General features: G+C 37.0%; 1 long non-coding RNA gene across 2 annotated transcripts in view; it reads left to right on the top strand.

The window, feature by feature from the left end:
• The first annotated feature begins 618 nt into the window (after positions 1-618).
• The window catches only part of LOC138170671 (uncharacterized), a 321,824-nt gene continuing 304,580 nt past the window's right edge, over positions 619-17,862 (top strand). The window contains exon 1 of one of the 2 annotated variants that reach the window (XR_011170711.1): positions 619-1,355. This is a non-coding gene — a long non-coding RNA (uncharacterized lncRNA). The remainder of the gene's footprint in view (positions 1,356-17,862) is intronic. The other variant, XR_011170712.1, reaches the window with a different exon arrangement.

Raw genomic sequence — 17,862 nt, 5'->3', positions numbered from 1 at the left:
GACTTGGAGTGCAGAGATGGTGAAGACATTTCCCAGCTCATGAGAGGACCTGATTTTCCTCTCAGGGGGCTACTGCTAGTGTTAGGAATCAGGAATACCTTGCCCCATCTGGAACTTCTTGCTTCTTTGTTTTTATTTGTTTGTTTTTACACTATGCAAGAGAGAGTTCAGATCTCCCTCATCTCTACTGCATGGGGAATCACTGGACTATTAGAGAAATCCATCTTAGCATTGTGACTCTTAACTATGAGTTGAAAAAAGGAATGATTGATTGAATACACATGATGAGGCGGATGGTAAGCCAAGTTCATGGCTCCTTGTCTTGTTGCCATATTTCCACCTTTTCTGCCAAAGTGTAGGCAGCCAGACCCAGTCAGACAGAGAAGAGAGAGAAAGTTGGGGCTTGGAAGCAAGTGTGTGGACAGCAGTTGTCTTGAGTGATGGTTGCTGAGAAATATGCTGTATAAAGGAGCAACATGAATTTGTCACATACTAAAAGCAGTGTTATTGGGAGTATTCCAACTGAGTTCACTATCACAATTGGTCCAGTAAGATCATTTTCCTATTAACTTTCTCTACTCCCTAATGAGCCACTAGAATGAAAGAGGGAAAATGAGAGAGAGGGAGAGCATGGGGGGGGGAGGAAGGAAGGGAGGGAAGAATTCAGCTGTGCAGCAAATCATTCCTAAACAGTTGCCAGTGGCAGTATATTGTTATTACAGCCAACACTTTCATTTTAGGGCTTGGTTATCTGGGCTGTGGATTGTCCAGGCTTTTTCTCCTTTATCCCCCACTGTTTGCCCATATATCACTGCAACAGTGCAGCAACCTGAGAAAATCTGGGTTGTGTAGAAGGGAGGGAAGAAGAAAGAAAAATGACCACTTCCTTCTTCCCTCATGTTCCCAGATAGTTATCTGGCTTTTCACATTATTTGAAAAGGTCATAATAGTAGCAACTGAGTATGTTAAGCTTGGAGTTGACACAAGACTTAGAGAGGCCAAATGGCTTGCCAGGACTCTCTGACTCCAAGTCCACCACTATATCCATAGTCCCATGATGCTTTCCATCACTGCAAATCTTCATGTGGAGGCTGGGTAACCAATGCTTAGTATGATTTAAAGGGGATTGCCTTTCAGGGATAGGCTCTTCAGGATGACCTCTGGCAGCCCTTTATATTCTATACTTTAGAAGGATTCATGTCTAAGGTTGGACTATATCTCTGTAGGCCGAACCCCTTCCAGCTCTAAGATTCCAGGATTTGTGTCTCATACAAGAGCATACCAAGCGACTCAATGTGGTGCTGTGGGCTCAGAAGAGAAGATTTAAATGATCATGTTGTTTCCTGTTTGGCCAGGTAAGAATTTCATTTAACCCAGATAATAGCCTGAAGAATTCATGCCAGTGCTTTGATGGATAGTATGAAAACCCCTTTGTGAGACTCTGATTATTCCTTTGCTTCAGCCCTCTTGCCTAGGTCCATGTTGATTATTAACTTTATATTTACAAGTAACATGCTCACTGATCCTTTTTCATTTCCCTTTCAGCAGCCATTGGAGAAAGATTAGTGTTTTTACTCTCCCCCCGCCCTTTTCTCCCTCCTTTCTCTTTCCCCTCCAAAGGGACTGAGTTACAGTAAAAGAACACTTAAGTGATTTGATCCAGGTCCAGTAGAAAGTCAATGATTGGGGATTAGAACTCAGAGCCCCCATACTCCCCAGTCTACTGCTTAATTCACTGAGGCATGCTGCTGGTGTATTACTTTGATGCTAGCTAGACCCTTTAGCTTAATCCTTGATCTTAGTGCATTAAGACTTAGTGATCTGCAGCATGCCAATTGCAATATGTCTAGTTTCCCCTAGTGATGGACTATTTTTCTCTTCACCATGGCTAGAAGTATTATCAGGGCCAAGTGGGTAGATAAAAGCATAAGCATCAGCAAAGTCTGTGGGTCAGCCAGTGCCCACATGTTGAGGATCAGGCTGTCTGAGATTTCTGCAATTGTCCCCGAGACATAAGTAATAGGCTGGCTTGACACGTTTCTCAGATCAACGAGCAAAACAACAATTTCTAATCTGCTACATTCCATTGTTTGGTTGCTCTGTAATTTCATAGCGATTTCTGGTAACAATTAATACTGCCATAAAAAAAGAGAAAATAACAGGAGAAAAACATGCGCACAAATTGAAAGCAGATATCTGAATGTTGTTGTTCCACAAATTCAGATCAACCGCACGTCTGCCTGGAAACTTGTAACTAGCATTCATAAGTGATGTTATCATCTAAAGTGTGGTGGAGAAATGACAGTGGGGCCTGTTTGTACTTTCTGGAATTAATATCTATGTGCAGATAATTAAGAGAACAATAAAAATTCACAAAATGATCATACACAGGGGAAGGCTGGAACGGAATGTGGTCCAACTATGTCATATGGTGGGGGCCTTAGGGAAATAAAGCTTTATGGGATACTGGCAGACAACACTGCGGCCAGAAACAGAATTTTGTAGTCTTACTGCTCAAGAAAATAATTCTTTCAGTTAATCAGGATGTGTGGGTGGAATTAAAGTCACCACTCCCATTATTGTTCATTGAAATTGTGTGTCTAATTCCCATACACTAGGCTGAGCGTGCATCTGGAAGCCTCCCCTATATAGTGCTTTACTTATTAGAAATGCTTTTAAACATGCCCTGTGAACACCAGCTGTCCCAGATAATAGGTCAGGCTCTCTTCCTGTATGCATACATAAAGTCCAACATCCAGTGGCAGGCTTTGGGATAAGGAGAGTGTACATTGGCAGGGGACAGGGACTCTACTGTGGCTTCTTCCACTCCAGTGTGTTCCAAAAGGGAAGAGCTTTAGTCAAGTGGCCTAATTTTAACTCCTGACCTAGTAAAATTCCTCCCTCCCCCCAACCCCACCCCGACCCATCCCTCTTCATTAGACTTGAGAGACCATGTGTCAGTACCATAAATAAGGCCTGCCTCATCTGGTTCATTCCCAGTTTAGGGATCCATTTAAGAAAAAAAAATACACCATTTTGCAATTATGGAAATTGAAGGTCAAATATACAGTAAGTAATTTAAATATATGTGCTCATGTGCCTCATCGTAGAATACAGCAGGCATCTGGGACCAGACTCTCTCATATTTCAAGCACAAATCAAAGTAAAAAGCAATTTATGTAGAAATTGTCTTCATTTCATCCTAAACTTCATTATTCAAAGATTCATACCTTCAATTTTTTTTATTTATTTGATTTTCCATTTGTATATTTATTGACTTATTAATTAATTTATTCGTTTATTTAGATGGGTTTTGATTGTGGGGAGGATGATTTTATTTGACATTATCTTTGGTCTACATCACAGTATCACAGATTTAGATCTAGAAAAAGCCCTAGAGTACCTCAAGTCCCATTCAAGGCTGGGAGAAGTTAAGATACTTCCCCAGGGCTACACAGCTGATTGGTGTCTGAGACAAAATTCCAAGTCATATGCTTCTGAATCCTATGTCACCTGACACAGTGGATAGAGAACCATCCTTGAGGCCAGAAGGTCCTATGATTTAAGTCTTATAAGTAACAAATTTTGATTCCCATGTTGAAGAAAAGGTTCAGATCTGCAATGGTAGCAAGAATTTCTATATCCAGAATTTCTTTGTAGAAATGGAATCACAGAGTAGTAACAAATCCAGTCTTCATTCCTTACTCTATAGATATGGGACATTTTCAAATGAAAGCGAACAGGTGAATGTGAGCTCCAGGAGAATATAAGTTCCTTGAGGACAAATGCTATTTATTGAATTTTGGTTTTGCTTTTGGATTAATGACTAGCGAATTCTTTGCACATAGTAGACATTGCATGTGTAGAGGATCAGATTAGAGAATATTCATTGGCAACAGAAGAATCTAGGATTTTGCTGTATTGCTGTGCCCCTTTGGGTTCAGACTTTCTCATCTGTTTACCAATCCAAGAATGCGTTAGGTAAAAAGTCCTAGGTAGTTGCTGGAGATATATGGAGATGACTGACTTGCATAACGTTCTACAGCAGGGAAGAACAAAGGAAGACTTTGAATTCAAATATTACTGACCATGAAGTCAAAGTTTGAAATCAGAATTCTGCTAAGCTGTGCTGTATCTTAACTTTCCTTAGACTCAGTTTTCTCATCTGTGATTGAGTGAGTGTGTGTGCGTATGTGTGTGTGTATGGGGGAGATATTAGGGAGATTAACAGAGGGAGGATAATATCACATTTTAGGGGAACTTCTGAGTATGCTGTCACCTAGAAGCAGCATTAAGTATTAAAGGTAACATGACAAAAGCTTAAGGACATAGAAGTTGTAGGTAGTTATTCCTTGTAAATTGAAATGTATATGTGCTAGGGGTGGCCAGGTAGCACAGCAAGTAAGAGCACCGGCTCCAGTGTTGAGAAGACCTGGAGATCGAATCCCGGGCTCAGACACTTAGCACCCACCCAGAAACACCTGGCCGTGTAACCTTGAGCAAGTTACCTAATCCCAATTGCTTAGGGGCAGCCAGGTGGCTCAGCGAGTAAGAGCACCAGCTCCAGTGTTGGGATGACCTGGAGATCGAATCCTGGACTCAGATACTCAGCACCACACCCAGAAATAACTGGCCGTGTAACCTTGAGCAAGTTACTTAGCCCCAGTTGCTTATAAAAAAAAAAAAAAAGAAATGTATATGTGCTAGGTTTATAATAAAAAATTCTAAATTCCAAGAGATGGTGTACATGGGAACTTCTCTGAGTGTACTGTGTGTGTGTATGCAAGCATGCATACTTCTTTCAGAAATTATATTCGGATGATATTAAACATATTTGATACTTTGATCTTTTTGTCACAAATAGCAATAGACAATAGGCTGCTGTATACTTATCGTCATGTGTGTCCTTGTGAAATTTCTGGAAGGAGAAACTGTTGAACATCAATATTATTAGTGAAAAGATAGTTTTGAAAAACCTGAAACATCGGTAGACCCACAATTTATTAAATCCTCTCAGTATGAACTGGCTAACTCCTAAGTGTCTCATTCAAACTTGTGACAAAAGGGAAGAAATAAAAAAAATCATACTTGAATTTTTTTCTAATGCCTTGCTTATAACAAAAGTATTTTTATATATTTCCATCTGAAATAATACACCTTTCCTTGTACGCCAGTGGGACTATGGATTGCTTTCAAAAGGAGAGTCTACAATTCCTGAATGTGTCATGGACCTTTACAGGCAAACATCTGTAAAACCATTCCCATTTATAGCAAAGCAAAGCTACACATGTGAGTAATGGAAGGAATCTGAACAAAATTTACAATAGAGAGAAAGGAAAGGACATCCATCTATAGGGGGAAAAAATGAGAAGACTGTGGATTATGTAATAGCAAATCTTCTGAGAAACTTAGACAGAGAGCACTGAGGTGGCAGCTGTTTTTGCTGCTTTTAGTCTGAGGAGGAGTTGGGCAAAATTATTTGATTCCCAGGGATCTTGTCCATCTAATGAGGTGGTATATGTATGTAGTCTACACTGTTAAAAAATTATTGCTGCCAGAAGCAGAGCTATCTGTAGGCAAAATCTCTAAAATTTTAAGTGTGTCTGCGACATAAGTGTAGAGTATTCAGAAGTTCCCCTAAATGTGACATTATCCTTCCTCTTCAAGTCTCCCTAATATCTTCCCCATACACATTGAGATGTCCACTGTACTCATTCTCTCTCTGTCTCTCTGTCTTTGTCTCTGTCCCATACCAGCCTTCCCCCAATCAAGGTCTGCCTTCAGTCTCAAAGCCCCCACCACAACAATTTTTGGCATCCCTGTGTTTAAACCATAACACAACCTAGGTGTCAAAAACTGTTTAGTGAGGGCTCTGCCTACCCAAGAACTGTTGTGGTTTCATGATGTGTTCCAGTGGAACTGTCTCAAAGAATTCAGTCACACCACATCCAATCCAAGTATAGGCACTTATTGAGATTGATGCCTCTCATAAAGGGGGCTAAGTTCCAAGAGGAACCAGCAACATAACAGAAATCATGAATATTAAAAAAGGCAGGAGGGGTTTGTTAAGGGATTAGGTAATGGAGAAGAGGTCCCATCTATGGATTCGGTGGTTAAACTTTCTCGTCATGCTTCTCTCCAATTGGCTAACTATTGTGGTCCTGTCTGGTTAAGATAGATAGATATTGTGGTCCTGTCTTGGGCTAGATGGATGATGTTATTGTGACAGAATACAAGAACACACCTGTTTCTGTGGAATGGATCTGGGGGCAGAGACGGTAGAGGCAGTAGCTGGGTTTCCATCACATGGACATACCTGCTGTTTCTGTGGGAACTAAGCATTTAGGGACATACCTATAGTTCCAGTGAGCACTGGGGTATATCTGAAGAAGTTAGGACATTGGCGGGAGGTAGGTAGGTATGGTGGGGCTGCTTTTCAGTGGGGTTGGGTCTATAATGAAGTTGAAATATTGGGACTGGGGGCAGCTTTATTAGGATTCCATCATATCTTAAACAGTTTTTTGAAATATGGAGGATGCTTTTGGAATAAACACCCACATAGTGACTTGAACATGGTCACTGTAAGGATATGATAACAATTTGTGGAAGGAATGAGCATAAAATGAATGAATTACTGGTTTTATAGTCAGTTTTTTTTGAAATTAATAGCACTCAAATCTATTACGCATTTAGTTACCCCAACACATTAATGAACATAATTCACTTATCCAACATATATCAAGTCTCTATTAGTTGTGACTTTAAAGAAAACAAGGATGGATGGGTGCTAGAGTTTACCTTTGATCTTTTGAGGAATTCTGAAATTTAGTAGACTACCATTCCATCAACAATCTTTGAGAATCTATCCAAGAACTGGAGCAAGCTGACAGTGACTATCACACCATCCATGCACATGTAGGAGAAAAAAATGACTTAGAGAGCACAGAGTGCTGTTTAGAATTAGCAGAGTGCTGGGACCTGAGTATACCACAAGTTTGAAGAAAACCATGGCCATGAACCACTCAGCTCAATGACAAACATGGTAGCAAAAAATTTCATTAGATCTATCAGGGATCCACTGTTTTCTGAAACACTAAATCTCTATCCAAACAAAGTAGAAGCATCAGAAAACAGAAATAAAAACAATGTGCACAAGCTCCCACTTTTATGACCATTGAGGTTTTATCTCTGGCTTATTGACTAAGTAAAAGCAAGTGTTATATCACCCCCAGAATCTCAGTTCTCTAGGAAATAAACAAGTATGACTGATTTTTCAGCTATAAATTCCATAAAGCCTAAGGAGTTATATGAACTCACCCAAATCACACTGAATATATGAATTCTCTTGGGTTCTCGATTCTCTTTGCAATCTGCTACCTTTGAAGAACACCTCAAAATGAATTTTGCAGAACAAATTAACAAATGTTTTAAAAATTGCCATCAGTGTCAGAGAAGAGTCCCTGTCAAAATTATTTAAAAAATGCTTTCATTAATTCCTTTTGGAGAAAACAAAATGATTAGAAGCTAAAGCTTTTGCCTTTCTTGAGTTCTTGAACACTGTCTCAAAGTACAATGGAGAAGCTGAATCATAAGGAGATTTGGTGTACCTTGCCCATTACAGTACCCATTTTAGTACCACAGGGGCCCCAGGAAAACAATCCAACATCAACTGATCAAATCTTTAGGGACTCAGGTTGAGTTATATAGAATCAAATAATAATAGATCTAGAGCAAGAAGAAACCTCAGAATCAATCCAGTTCAAATACTTCATTTAAAAAAAATAAGGAAACTGATACCAAGGAAGGTTAAGTGCCCTGATGGTCATGGCACCAATAACAGCATTTGAACCTAGGACCTGTGTAGTCAGAGCTAGAATCTTTTCCACTATGAGATTCTGCCATCCTTAATGGTGAGCTCCATAGCAGCCAATGAATTTTGGTTTCCTGATTTGATATGAACTTCTTGGCCTTTGATAACTACCTTAATCTTTCTGCTCATTCCAGTCTTTTAAAATTATGTCTGTGTGTGTGTGTGTGTGTGTGTGTGTGTGTGCGTGCGCTAGCCAGATTGGGCTTTTCCATCTTTCCTTGGTTTCTTCACCATTATGAAGCTTGTCCTTTTGCATTCCCAGATTTATATTTTCCTTCTGAACAAGGGTTTTGCCTAATCACTGGCATGTACCAGCAAGTACATAAGAAAGTATATTCACAAGCTCTCCCTCCCCCTTTTTATTTTTATTTTTTCATCTCTAATTATCAGTATAGTGCCTGGCACATAGAAAACTCTTAATAAATGTATAGTTACTTGATTTCACTGATAGGCCTTGTGTTAACTGGGAATTGAGATACCTCTCCCACAACCTTCAACCTCACACCTAACCCCCATTGTGGTTTCTTTTTCCTGAGCTGCTCACAGCAAAACAGAATAGGAATCTATCATTAAGTCTTTGCCAAGACAAGGCAACAAATTCAAACTAGAACAGAAAGTTATGATTCAAAACAATCATCTTCCCATATCCATAGAATTATTCTCCTCCAAATCTCAACCTACAGAAACTGCACATTCTATTTCAAGACACAACGTGGGGTGTATGCGACTTCTTAGCTGTTGATAGTTCTAGCTAGTAGGAGAATGACCTGGTACAGACAGAGAAGTCTTATCAAATTAAGTTGAAATTTTCATTTCTGCTTCAATCCACTTGCTCTGTATGGACATTGGCTTAATTCTGTTAAGTAGCTCACTGTCAAAGAACACATTCATCAGGGCAAAAATCAAGAAAGCTGGTATGTCCTTTGGAAGGAGGATAGAATGAAGCTATGTCTGTATAATGCATGGAGGAATAAGACAATTTAGTGTTTCTGATTCCCAGTGCCTAATAAAGATTGAATTATTAATGGTGAGACTGATCTTTCCTTATTCCTAGTACTCATGTAAACTTATAGAGAAAATTAGAATCATAAAATCTCAGAAGTGGAAGAGATTTTAATGATTATCTAGTCCTTTCAATCCTTGAAAAAAAAATTCCCCTCAAATACACCTAAAATTATCCAATCTTTTTCTGAAGACTTCATGTGAGGTGAAACTCACTATCCTCAGAGTCAGTCCATTCAACTTTTGAATTGATATAATTGTTAGTAGGTTGTTCCTTATATTGTGCCTAAATTGAAATCTTTTCAACTTTTACTCAGGGCTAAAGTTCTGTCTTCTGGGACTAAGAAGGAGGAGCCTAATCCCTTTACCGGTTGACAGAACAGCAAATACATGTATAAAGCATATGTCTGCTATAAAGTAAATTATATATTTCTAAAAATAACTACATGATGCAAAATCACATAGTAAAGACCACAGGGCTTATGGGAAAACTGGGGTTAGGTGCACAACACTCAAAAACTTTGTCAGTGACACATAAAAAAAGATAGGACTATAGTCTCAAAAGTGGTCGTGCAATTTTACATGTTTTAAATAACATTATTCCATAATTGATCCCTAATATATTAATCATTTTAGGCAAATTCACATTTAAAAAAATAATCATTATAGCAGAACTGATTGCATTTGAAGGAACTATCATCCTTCAAACACTGAGTTTCCTACATCCAGTTTAAATGGAAATGATAAAATCTTATGCTTATGACCACTTTCTTCCTATACATAAAGTATGGTGGACTTAACATGTTGAATTCTAAAGGGTATCACAGGAATCATAGATTTATATCTGGAAGATATTGTACAGTCTGGTCCAATGCCATTTCTGATTTACCATGCTGATCTTGTAAAAAATAGCTTCCACACTTAAAAAAAAGTTGATACTCAGCTACAACCATAGACAAAATAGATAGCTGCCTGTTAAAAAAAATAAAAAAATAAATATTTCTGAACCAAAGGTCATTATCCTTCTATAGAAAATAACATTATTTCACCAATATGAATAATCCTCCCACCAAAGCATATCACAGTAACTCTGTCTTAGTAGAAATTTCATGAATTGCTTTGGGCAATAAAATTAACTAGAAAGTTAAACTCCTGGTAATAAGACTCTCCCAGTTCTCTTTAGATGGTTCTCAGATTGCAAATATAGAATCCATCATCAACCTGCACTCGAAGTCTTTCTACTTTGGTATGACATGCCATAGGTTTTTGCACTGCTGGCTAACCTTTGGGAAAACAGGATCCACACTAGGTTGCCAGAGGATGAGTGGTTCTTATTTAATAGCACTCAAATGAGGTTTCCTTTGACTAGACAACTAAAAATAAAACATCAATATTTTGTACCATAATTCTTATAAGAAAAAAGATAAACACGAGCTATAGTTTGCAGTGCATAAGACAGAGAGCTGGAAAGGACCCTAGATATCTAGAGATCATTTCATTCAACTATTTCATTTAGTAGTTGAGGAAACTGAGACCCAGAGAAGTGAAATGGTTTGCTCAGGTTAAGATAGATGATCTGGCCTATGTGCCAGGGAAAGGACAAAGATTCTTATTCCAATTCTGGTACTTCTTCCATTATTCTGTGTTACTTTAAAAAAATTTTTTTTAATATATTTGGGAAATAGTGACTCAATTTTTGCTCTAAATGGGGCAATCATCATGTAATTAGCTTTGGATCTGGGATGAACCTGCAAACCCTTTAGCTACTCAACCTAGGCAGAAAAATGGAATGAAATAAGGATTTCAGTACATTAGTGCCAATGCAAACAGCATAAGCATTAGATTTGTGGACCCCTGTCTGCTTGCAGTAAGGATTTTAAACAAAAGGGTATCCGTTTGCCTTAAGAAGTACAAAGTTTGTTTAAGTGAGCCCTATTTCTTTTAGAATATGATCCAAGTCTTGGCAAGGAACAGAAACATGTGATTTTGCAACATGTGTCCACATGTGGTTCACATATTTCACATGTGCTTTTTAAATGGGTCCTGTGACCTTGGTGAGGATCACATGTGTTTTACATATGCTTTGCATGGTTCACATCTGTTTTAAACATTATTTCTGACAGTAGACACCCTTGTTATATTACCATTTGCTATAATAATTAAAGTCAAGGAACTTGAGTACATTTGGTGGGGGTGTTATTTTTGATATATATTTTGTGCTGTGTTGAGTGATACCCATTATAACTGCTTATTGTATCTCTTTGGAGACATACTCTTGCTCCATTTGACTTCACTGAAGCTGGACTAATCCAGAGAGATGTTCTTAAGCTCATGTAACTCATATAAAGGTTATCATTTTGGAAGAGACTGAACACATGTTCTTTGGATTTAGGAAAGAAAACAGCACCCTGGTATTTTTTTTGACGAAGAGAGGCTTTCAGAGAGATGGTGAATCTGCAGTGCATATATGTACAGCTAAAGATAACTAAGAAAACACATATGTAGTTTTATTAATTTTATAAACCTTCTCTAGTAGATTATATCAACAAAAAAGTTATAAGATGAATGTGGACACCTGCCTATTTTACTTACATCAGTAGATACTGAATTCTTTTCCAAGTTAATGAGTTCTTTGTTAGAGTACAATTAATTATCCCCTCCTTCGGTTTCCCCAGGAAGTCTATTGCTTTAACTTGTTACTATAGCTGATTTGAGGCTATCGTAGGAGAGTTTCTTCTTAATTACAGTGTATTTGTTTTTAGTCTTCTCTAAGAACAGCCTAAAATTAGAGATTTGCCCTCTGAACATAACAACACAAAGCTTAATGAAGGCTAAGAAGCAATGACTTTAAATCCCATGTCCTATCTTCTTGATGTGCTTCTATAATGCTCATTAATGTGAATAATACTTGGAAATAAATGAGGCACATTGATTTGTGGCTACCTTATCCCATAGGCATTATAGCATAGGCTCACCCCTCACCCACCAAGTTACCTAACTCAAAATTGGCCTGATGTTGAAAGAGATTTGGTGCTGTAGGCTGTTAAATCCAGTCTGCCCCCTTAGGATTGTGCCACCGTAAATAAGCATTTTAAAAGAATCTCAGTCTTTAATGAAGAACAGGGGGAGTTTTCAATCCATAATCAGAAACAGCTTTGGAAGTACCGGGACAGTGGTATGCATATTTTGATTTGGGGCACAGAAAATGCATTGTTTCAGAGGCATTCTGGTAAGTAGACCCCATTGTACTGTTAAAAGTTTAGTGTATCCTGAAAATGAAAAGAATTAGAGGCAGTATCACAGAGCAGTTAGGGGCACCCTGGTGGGAAATGATTACCCACTTAAAATAGTCAACCATATTCAATGAAAAGATAGAAAGAATAGGTATGTGAAAAGGAGTATGGAAGAAAATGATTCTTTGAAATATATACTGCAGCCATACTAATCATTGTTGGTGCTGCACGTGAGCTTATGTGCATGTTTTGCAGAAGGGGATTAAAAAAAAAACATGCTTTTATCTAATCATCTGAAAATTACAGAAACAAGTACATTAATTTGAGTTGAGGATCCATTCCTGCTAATGAGTCATCAGGACTCTCTGGAGTAAATGAAATTCCGTGCCCATGCAGTAAAATGTACTTAGAACAGCCCAGAAATCCATTAAAAGTACCAACAGATTTTCAAATGTGTCCGCAATAGCAAAAGCATATAGATTTTATGTAGGCAAGGGGTAGGATACTCAAATGATACCTATTTTAGACTGAAATATCTAGGCAATACCAGTTTAGACTCTGGAATTTCCCTCAGCAATTTCCTTTAGTACACATCTGAGGAGCAGTTATGTTTAGCATAGTGCTTGGCATATAGTAAGTGTTTTGAAAACTGAATGACTTACTATATATCTGATTGTCCAGTTAATGCCAAAAATGACTTCAAAATGTAAAGCCTATGGGGGCTGTCATTTTAAATGATATATGCTGTAACTGAAAAGTCACTTTAGAAGATGACCACAATGGAGTTTCTTAGTGGATTTTGTTCCTAGACTAAAACTGGGAAACCCCACTTGTGATATCTTTGGTACAAATCACCATCACCACCATCACAATCCCTATCATCATTACTATTATTACCAAAATCATCAACATTTCTTTTATATCCAAGCTACTTCCCCTTTTTGACTTGACATCACCTTATGGGAAATATTTCTCTCATCAGTGCTATAATGTTCTGTGCCCCCCAAGAGATGACATGTTCAGAAATTTTACTGATTAGTAAATATTTGATGTAGTGCTATTCCTGTGTATTATCCCAATGTGATATTCTCAGCACCCAAGATGTATATGAATATGCTGGTGTAGTTCTGAATCACAAAACATAACAGACTCTCCACATGGAAGACAGAACCAAAATATTTATTCAAACACCAGAAAATTTAGTCCCAACACCAGAAAGTCATATCCATCTTAGCAACCAAAAAGTTGGTACACATAACCAATGCAGTGAGCACTCACATCCCCAAACCTTCTCTCTGTAAAGCTTTCAAAACAAAACAGACTCCCTTAAGCAAAAATGCCCCTCTCTCATTCATGCTAGCTGCTCTGCCTCTGCTCTGCCTCCTCCCAGCTCTGTGCATGCTCTGCTCTGCTTCTTCCTGCTACACCCTTCCTGTTCCACATTTTCAGAAAGCTCCTTCCACCATGGGTTCTATGTGATTCCATTTAGCCTGTTAAAAAATCAAGGAAAAGCTTCAAATTCCCATTAGCATTACACTGTGTATTTCCTGAAACAAAATGACAAAGTGATTAATACAATAAAGACTTGACTTTTTTCTCCTTTATTTTCAATGACAAAGGACCATAAATATACCTAAACTGCAGCTTTTATTTTCCCCCAAATGTAGGGATACATTCATTTCTACAGGAATCTTTTAATTTAGGCATCATCTTGTCAGAGACTCTTTAAGCTCCATAGACCTCATAGGATTCTTAATAGACTCTAGTTCTTTAAAAAAGCCCAAAGGTAGCAGGGCATTGCTGAATGGAAAGCTAGTCTGGGAATCAGAGGACCTAGATTCCAAATTCCAGCTCTTCCAACTGAAGGACCATTTGAGTTTCTAAATCTAGGCTTCTGTTAATGGCTACAGGGAAAGTTTCCTTAGCCTTTCATGGATACACACACACACATACATACATATACATTTATATGTATATATATATATCCATTTTTCTTGAATGATTTAGTTGTAGCCATGATTGGAGACAGTGGGTTGACTTATGAGATGTTTCAAAGCATTTCCTACACACACATGCATGCACACATAAATTCAGAAATGCATATATATATACATACATTTATGTATTATATATAATTTTTCTTGTTTATGTCTTCTCTTCTTAATTTCTTCTTTTTTTGTTTTCTATAATAATGTAGAATAACAAATAGTGTACTAATAAAAAGAACTTCAGTTCACCAAATTATTATTTTATGTGATTTTAAAATGGAAATACAATATTTTACCAAAAAAGCAACATTAGCCCTACTAAACTGATAAATGAAAAATTTCCATACTATCACGTCTCTTCAAGTAGAGAAATTAAGGAATGGAGAGTTATAGATTAACTTGTCTTGAAACAAACAATGGAGTGATCAGGTAGAATGTGAGCCAAAACTGAGAACTAGTAATTGTCCATTCTGGTTCACATTATTAAGTAGGAGTATGTTTCAGAATTGATAGAATTCCTTCTCTTAATAGATATGCAAATGTCTCTCTGTTGTAGCTATTAGTGAGATGAGCTTCTTTCCTCTATTTTTTTTTCCCTATTTAACCCTGCCTAATTCTCTGTTATTCCAGGACTGGTTCTTCCAGTCAACATTTCTTATATCTATAAACTCCTTTCTTGGTCTCCCCCCTCAGAGAACTCTTTGGCTTACTTCCTTCTTGAATTAATAAATACTTTTAAGACAAAAGTAAAGCAAAATAGGAAATAGGTCCATTTATATGCCATATGCCATAGTGGATTCTCAAGTATTTCATTCTTTGAAGGGATAGAAAATTAAATGCCATATGCTGGGGCAGCTGTTCTGCACACTAACATGTTTCTGTGAACTCCAACTTGGCAGCTATATGAACATTTTATTTATTTATTTATGTTAAGATATGTTATTTTGGCAAATTAGGCTTGGTTTGGCAGTCAACATTTCCCTTCTTTGTGAATTAATTTATGAATTAAATTTATGAGTTAAATATTGCATATTTGTTTGAGAGGAATTATATCAGGTAGAAGTTTGATAAGAGTATTGGTCTGGGAGTTGAGAATTCAAGTCAGATAAACAAATATTTATTAAGAACCTACATCATACTGGGAATACAAAGGAAGGCAAAACCAAAAACATAGTCCCTGTTCTCAAGAAGCTCACACTCTACTAATGGGGGAGATAAGTTGAAGATCACTCTGAAAATCAAGAGATGAATAAATATTTATATCTCTATATCTAGATAGATAGATATTTATGTCTCTCTATATCTGTATCTATATCTATTATCAGATACATGTTGAATAAGATGTATATAGCTATTTATAGATATAGCTATTTAACTATCTGATAGATTGAAGATAAACTTAAGAGGGAAGGCACTAGAATTAAAGATAATCAGGAAAGGCTTCTTGCAGAAGGTGGGATTTTAGGGACTTGAAGGAAACAAGGAAATTCAGGAAACAGATAAAGAGGGAGAGAATTCCAGCTATGAGAGACAGCCAGAGAAAATGCCCAGAGTGAAAAAAATACAACATCTTGTTTGAGGAACATGAAGAAGATGAATATCACCAGATTTCCATGTACAAAGAAGAAAGAACTTAGAAAAAAAAAGGATGATAGGAAGGGGGAAGTTTAAGAAGAGCCTTAAACTAAAAGCTGAGACATTTACATATTACCTGGAAGAAAAAGGGAACCAATAGAGATTGTTGAATAATTTGGTGACATGATCAGACCAACCTGTACTTTAGGAAGATCTATTTTACAGATGAGTAGAGGATGACCTGGAGCAGGAATGACTTAAGTCAGGGAGACCAAGCAGAAGTTTATTGTAACAGTTCAGGTATGAGGCAAAAAAGGATTATCTGTCTCTTTCTCTCTCTCATCCATTTTTGTGGGTATACATGTATGCATTTATGTATGTATATGCACACACACGTGTATATACATGTATATTGCATAATGTATATAGGTGTATGTATGCATGAATATGTCTGCATATACATCCCACATGGCTTCTTTGGCAGTCTATTTGCTTTGATATTTCTTTTGATAATAAAAGTGAGTTCTATGGTCGCTTATTTGAAAGTTACAATATTTTTAAAAGAATGAATAAAAAAATATTTAAAAGATTGATCTGACAGTAATGTGTAAAATAAATTGATGTGGGAAATGCTAGAATATAAGAGAAGAGTTAGGAGACAATTTTAGTTCAAATACCTTATGCATTTTGTCAAAAATATCACTAATCAGAATGATTAACTGAAATTTAAAAAAATGAAACTAAGTTGATCAGTTACTTTGGTATCACGTGCATGTGCCCCTAGAGGAGTCATAGGAACACCATCAGCACTGATACCAAAAAAAATGTTCAATTTGTCTTTCAGAAAGATGATATCGAACTGCATTTGGAACTGTTTCTATGTTATTTTCCTGGTATAGTCTTATCTTCAACTTTGACTTAATGCATAATTTTTTCTCTATTAGATTATTTATATATGTATATGTGTGTATACATACATATATACATGTACACACATATAACTATAAATATAATCTATATACAAATAGATGTGTATACACATAAATAACATTTGATATGTATAAATATGCATAGGCATACAGAGAGAGAGAGAGAGGGACAGAGACAGACAGACAGAGACAGAGAGAAAGACAGACAGACAGACAGAAGGAGACAGAAAACGGGAGAGTACTCTGCACATACTTGTATTCCAGATTCTTCATTCTCCTTGAACCAGCTAGCAAGAAGGCTTAGATCCCTGCTTCTCTTTACTGGTTTTTCTTTTCAATGTTATCATCATCTAGATGATGCAGTGGAGACAGAAATGGACCTGGAATCAGGAAATCTCGAGTTCAAATCTAGCCTCAGACACTAGCTGTGAGAATCTGGGCAAGTCACTTAACCTCTGTTTGGTCACAACCATTTTTCCTTGACTGTAAAATGTGAATAATAATATCATCTATTTCCCAGGGTTGGGATGAGGATAAAATGAGACAATATTCATAAAGTGTTTTGCAAATCTTAAAGCTATCTTTGTCACCATCCTCATCATTTTTATCACCTCTGCTGTTGACTTCACTTCTTGCTTAGCATTACTTGATATAAAAATATAGATTTTCCCATTTTCTCCTGCTTTGCTCCATGGAGTTAGTAGAAAATCATTGTGTTATTTTTTTGTTTTGTTTTATTTTCTTTAACTATTTATCACTACAGAGAAGCAGAGAGGAGGTTATTTTTTAAAGAAAAGCTTAAATTTTATTGTAGTCAGTTAATTCCAGTCATGCATGACATTGTATGAGGAAATATGACTTAATTTTTATTAATTATAATATTTTTTGGGTTAATAGACACCTTACAGAACTTAGTATAGGATTCCTCTGTTCCATTTGTATATGGGTTTGGTTGTAGCACGTGCTTCTAGCTGAGATAAATTTGACCCAACAAGGCTATTGATGCATGTCATTCTAGAATGTTTCCCCACTTTAGCTTTGGATGAGAGATTCCCCACATTTTGAGTAGAAGGTCTATTAGTTCTGCAATAACCTTGCAGTTAATTCCCCTTACTTTAATTTCAGATCCCACCTATCAGTCTATTGAAGTTCTTGCCCTCCCTCCTTAGTTTGGGTTAGGAAGGTTCTATTATACAGTGGAAAGAACAGCAGATTTTGAATTGGAGGAAAAGAGCTCAAATATTGTCTCTGTCCCTAATTATCCA

The sequence above is a fragment of the Petaurus breviceps genome, unplaced genomic scaffold (assembly GCF_028583685.1).
Source record: "Petaurus breviceps papuanus isolate PSGF00001 unplaced genomic scaffold, PetGlider_PUasm1.0 38, whole genome shotgun sequence".
In the NCBI taxonomy this organism is placed as follows: Eukaryota; Metazoa; Chordata; class Mammalia; order Diprotodontia; family Petauridae; genus Petaurus; species Petaurus breviceps.
Note: the sequence above shows the minus strand (reverse complement) of the source record. Positions and strands in the feature narration are given on the sequence as shown.